The sequence below is a fragment of the Arachis duranensis genome, chromosome 5 (genome assembly GCF_000817695.3).
Source record: "Arachis duranensis cultivar V14167 chromosome 5, aradu.V14167.gnm2.J7QH, whole genome shotgun sequence".
Classification (NCBI taxonomy): domain Eukaryota; kingdom Viridiplantae; phylum Streptophyta; class Magnoliopsida; order Fabales; family Fabaceae; genus Arachis; species Arachis duranensis.
In genome coordinates this window covers 6618945-6625168 of record NC_029776.3, presented here as the reverse complement: position 1 = coordinate 6625168, position 6224 = coordinate 6618945, and positions in this window count along the sequence as shown.

Sequence of the window (6224 nt, the reverse complement as noted above, 5' to 3'; positions counted from 1 at the left end):
TTTTTTTTTTTAAAAAGGATAAAATTAATTTTAGTCTATACAAAAAATTTAAAATAGATTAAAATTTTTTTAAAAAAATTATAAAAGAGGAAAATATATATTTTACAAATAGAAAAAAAAACATCATTTTAGCATTTTAAAAAAATGTATTTTTTTTAATAATAATAATAAAAAGAGAAGGCTCTTATCAGAATTTATGGAAATGAAGGTGCATAGATACCATTAATGAAAACCCTGGATACAAAGTAGTATTAAAATGGTGAAACTAGAAGACCATGGAGATGCTCACAAGTCACAGTACGGTGGTTGGTGATATAGGTGAAAGAAAAAGCATGGCAAAGCAGAGTGGAGTTTCCCTTGAGAGATTAGAGTCCCTCCCCAACTTGCAAAAGAGGTTATTAAGGTTTTCAGATTTTAGATGACATGATCAATCTCCCCATCATATAAACTAAGGTCATCTCATCTCTTTATAATCTCTCACTTCTTAATTATCATTTTCTTCCGATATATACTTATAGACTATTTTTTATTTTTTCCTCTTTCCTAGTTTTCTGATCTTTCTTCTTCCCAAAAAAATAATATTTTTATTAAAATTTAATCAATATTTAATTAATAAAAAAATAAATAATTTTATGTTATTAGATATAATTTTATATTATTAAAAATACTAATAATAACTAATTAATAATTACACATTATAAATTTTGTTGGTTCTTTAACATTTTTTTTTATTAACCCAAGCTAGGAACAACTACATTTCATTTTACTTAATTTATTGCACAAATTCGTTCACGAAAAAGAATTAATCACTCCTCTGCAAACTACCTAGACCAAAAGAAAGGAAGAAACACGAACTCAATGAAACTACATTTTTTTTTAATCTGACGGTGGACAAGTATCAAATTCTTTTTCGGAATAAAATTAATTTGATGTGTTAAAAATATAAAAAATTATTTTTACATTTTAGGTATTAATATAAAAAAAATAAGGGTGTAGAAAACAAGGTTGTCAGGTGTCGCCGATTAATTGCGCCGAGAACCTAGCCGACCTTGGCTATAAGCATCGGCAAATCGTGAGCCGATGCCATCGTCCCTAGCCAACTGCAATCGTTGATGGTGATAAAAAAAATTGTATGATAAAAAATAGATAATAATATAAATCAAATCAGTATATCAACTTTTAATTCAAATTCATTTCTATTTTATATAATTAATTTCAAACACAATAATTTATCAAATTCAAATCCATTTCAAGTTTAATCATCCCCATTCTAAAAATAATGACTTTTATAATCAATTTACTACTATTTTCAGAACTAATTATCAAATTGTCACGGTTTTTTGTCACGGTTTTGAAACATATTACCCAATTATCCATGTGTTTCAAAACTGTAGGTATTCTTCTTTAAAATTTTTTTCATCCTGTCAAATTCTAATTGGGCTAGGATTGCGTCGGAACATGCAAGCCCACGTACCCAACGAAACAATGGAGCAAAGCCCATAGTAGACCCAAAATATCTAACACCGTTGAAAAATTGGAAAATACAGGGGCTTTGGACATTGGATGGGCCTCTAATTTGCCAAGGGAGGTGAGGTTGGCGTTGGATGCTGGGTAGTTAATGATACATAATAAGGTAGGCCGAAGGGGAAGGGATATTTGCAAGCAAGCATGGGCTTTATGTTAGTGCTTGTACTTGTAGATTGGGTCTCTCTGATCCATAGAGTTGCATCTTAGATTGTTGCCCCTGCCCCTGTAGCCTTCGGGCAAAGACCCAAAAAGTAATGGGCCTTTGGCCCCTTTATATACCAAAAACATAAGACCCAAAAAAGAAAAATAAAACAACAATCTTCGATTAAATTTCTAAAACAACACGACCAAAAAAAAAACATTTCCAAAACAACACTGACGTACCAAAAACAGAAATAAATCACTCCTGTCAAATGTCAACCCACCTAGAAAGGAAACAGTATAAAAGTGAAGCAACCACTTCTATCATTTGTTTCAGGGATGTGTCTTTGGTGAAAAAAAATATATTTTAGATATTTGGTAGTCTAAATAAAAAAATTTATAAAATAAAATAATAAATTACATAAATATTCTCATCTTCTTTTTCTTCTCGCATCTTCTTCGAACAACAACCATTGTTATCATCACATTTCTCATTGCACTACCAACATATATTAGAACCGATTATTATTTTCTCAGACAGAAGTTCCGATAAACTCCATCAGCGACGGCTCTGACCACTGCTATCCAACCGCGGTGATGGCGACCACCGTGACGGCTCTTGCTTCCCTTCCTCGTCGCGGTTCTTCCTCCTCCACTAAACAGTATCGACAGTGATGGATCTCTCTCCCTTTTGCTCGTTCTTGACTTGCCGGCGACACTGAAAATGACAAACGGCAACGGCCTAGCAGTTCCACAGACGGCAACGGCAAGACGCAGATGAAAGGCAGCGAAGACGGCGCATGCAGAGGCAGCCTGCGAAGATGATAACGACGGCGATTCCTCGTGACGGTCGCACTCCTCCTTTCAGCGGCGACGGAAAAGGGGATGGTGGAGAAAAAATGAAAGAACGAGGGCAGAAAGGACAAAAATGAAATTTTGAAATAGAGTTATTTGTAAAAATATTTAAATATAAATATAATTATTATACTATTAATAAAAGTTGTAAATCTTAGTCATCGATTCAAAAATTCAATGGCCATGATTTATAGAGAATCTTGGATCATAAAGAATTAGAATATATTTTCACGATAGCAAGCACTTCATGTACTAAAACATTTCCTCGCATTAGTGTTGATATTGTGGAAGCTTCTCTTAAAACTCCTGACGAGGAAGATATTAGGAGAGCATTTTTTAATATTGGTGCCTTCAAGGCCCCAAAAGAAGATGGTCTGCAAGGAACTTTCTATTAGAATAACTAGAATTGCATCCAAAAATATGTTAAGCAGGTGATTACAACCTTATAGAGGAACCCAAAAATTGTTAAGCCCCTGAATAAAACCATGTTAGTCCTTATTCCTAAAATAAAGAAACTTGAATTTTTAGCCCAATTCAAGCTAATTTCTTTATGCAACGTTATCTACAAAGGGATGGCCAAAATTGCAGTGGAAAAGCTAAAACTCTTTTTCAAAGATCACATCTCTCCATATCATTCTAGCTTTGTCCCAGGGAGAAATATTCACGATAATATTGTCATGGTACAAGAAATGGTTCATACCATGAGAAGAATGAGAGGTAAATTTGGTTATGTCCATCAAAATTGATCTTACGAAGACTTATGACAGATTGAGCTTGAAATTTATTCATGATTTCATCAACCATTTCAGTATCTTCCCTATCCTTTGTAATATCATTATGAGGTGTGTCACTTCTGTCACACTTTCAACTCTTTGGAATGGTAGCAAATCAGTAGAATTCACTTCCACTAGAGGGATCAGACAAAGTGATCCCCTATCTCTATATATATTTGTTATTTGCATGGATAAATTGTCTCACATGATTGAGGAAGCCGTGGACAAAGGGAATTAGTTCCCAATGCGAACTGGCAGAAGCGGGCCACAAGTGTCTCATTTAATGTTTGTGGATAATCTCATTTTATTCTCTGAGGCATCTCCCAATTACATGAAAAAAATGCAAAGTGTTTTGAATGATTTTTGTGAGGAGTCTGGTCCTCTAATAAACCAGGCAAAAACTAACATATTTTTCTCAAAAAATGTTCCTGAAGAGGTGAGGAGTAATATCATTAATATTAATGGATACTCTGAAACACCAGAAATTAGAAGATATCTTAGAGCTTTTATCCATAATACATGGAAGAGGAAGAGCCATTTCAACTACATTATTGAGCGAGTTAAAACAAAACTTCAAAGGGTGGAAAGCCAACTGTCTATTTATGGCTGGTCATATTACTCTAGCTCACTCTATTATTGGGTCAATGACACTATATCCTATGTAACATGAGATTATTCCAAAAAGCACTTGGCTAGTGGTGGAGAAAGCTCAACGAGCGTTTATATGGGGGCATGATTGTTCAATGAAAAAAATGCATCTTGTTAGTTGGAAGAAAATTACTAAATCAAAAGACAAAGGAGGTCTGGGGATTAGAAAACTAGAGCAAGTCAAAGAAGCTTTTTTGTTGAAGAGAAGTGGGCAAATTGTTACTGTTCTTGCCTGGTTTGGCCGAGGTGTGGATCGTCTTCCAGCGGGAGTCAACCAATTTCTTGGGAGGGTCACCGTATATGTCAGCCGCAGACGAAACGAGGGGTGAGTACCTGCAAAGAGTACTCCGACGCTCAAGTCGGCAAATGGTAATTCTAATAAGAGTTATTACTTTGGAAAGATGGCATACCTTTGCAACCCTAATCGTTTCCTTTTATAACCAGGAGACGAGGATGACCGTTTTCTCCTGAGTAATGGTCATTCATGAGAAATTCATCTCCTTCCCGACGTTACCAAATAAAGGCCATTTATAATCATAAATTGGCGTCAGTTACAATAAGATTTGTCGAGCTATAACTCATAAATAACATATAACGGTCATATCACAGCCTCCAAACTTAGCCTGGCCTTAATGAGACAGGTTGAGGTTATGAACTTTTTTAACCGAGTTATAGCTCGGCGTATGGAGCCCCCAGATCAACGTGTCTCATTGCTATTAAGGGAACTAGCAGTGGTTTCTCTTTTTTTTTTTTTAAGAATTGGAAAAGGCGTGATAATTGAGAATTAATGTTAATGATGGTTTACAAAATGGGCTGCAAGTTCCTAAGTGGTTTTGTGGCGGTTGGAATGGGTTTTTATTGAAAGGTTATGATTTATTATGGAACTGAAGGGTTTATTAAATTAATGGTCTCGAACTTATTTCGAGTTACACTTACCGAGGAAGGGGTCGTGGCTTTAACCGGTGTTGGTTCCAGAAATACGAAGAGAATGAGCAAAAGAGGTTAGCAAGAACGCTCCCTTACTTTTTTAGCTGATTTCTGGTTTCTGAAAAATGGTGGAGAAGAAAGCGAATGTTTTACCTAAGATTGAGGATGATGAGTCTTATGAATGGGTTGATGGGGATGTAAAGATAAGGGCTTCTTTGTTTATTGATAAAGAGAGTGTCAATGAGGTTAATCTGTTGAGGGTAGTTAGGCCTGGGTTTCGGATTGAACTATTGCCATGCAATCGTATGGATCGTGTTTTCCATAGAAGAAAAGATTTTGAAAACTTTTTCATGTACAACTGTGTTCTTGATGAACTTTTCGTAAAATTGCCTTTCACAAATTTTGAATGCAATGTGTTAAAGCAAACGAATTGCGCCCTTTCTTAGGTCCATTCTAATGGTTGGGCATTTTTAAAATGCTTTCAGGTTCTAATGCAATTTCTTGAACTTGAGCCAGAAGTAGAACTTTTCTTTTCTCTTTTTCAAGCCAAAGGGGCCTGGAAAGGTCTTTGGGTCAATTTGAACAATACCCCTGGGTTCTTTATGTTCAAATTGTACAAATCTGCTTTCAAAGATTTTAAAGAAATGTTCTTCAAGGTAAAGTCGGTAGATGAGGAGTTTCCGTTTTATTTAGATGAACATCTGGGTGAAAAATTTCCAATCTATTGGTGCTGTCAGCCTCAGCACATACTAGGGCCCGAACTCATAACTCCTCGAAACAAGGGTGGTCTAATATCTGTTTCAGAGTTGCTTCCATGGGAGGAAGATAGAGCGTCAGTGATGAACTATTTTGGTGAGGGGTTATGAGTTGCTTTTGTCTATCTTTATAGTATGCCGATTTTAACATGCTGACTTCTTTCTGTCTTTAGAGCTGGCAAGTATCCTGGAATTTCAGCATCGACTCTGAGGGCCCGCTTTAGGGCTAAGAACTTCAAAGGGTCTTCTTCAAACCCATAAAAAATGGAAAGCAGGGTCGAGGTCAATCAACCACCACCGAGGAAGAAAAGTATTGTTTTTAAAAAGAGGAAGTTTGACATAGTTAATGTGGAAGACGAAGAAAGAGATAAAGGCATTCAGCTTGATGAACTGATGAGCTTTACTGTTAAGCAAGAAAAGCTTCATGCCTTTGAGGAGGAGGGGGATGGTTCGTCAGTATGGGATAGAAAATTTCTTTTTAATGTTGTGGCTGACGAAGTTGTTCAATCTGCCTCGGATATGTCCCGAATTGATAATGTTGGGGACGTAGGTATTGATCAATTTATGTAGGTGGGTGTGTAACCTTTAATGTACATCT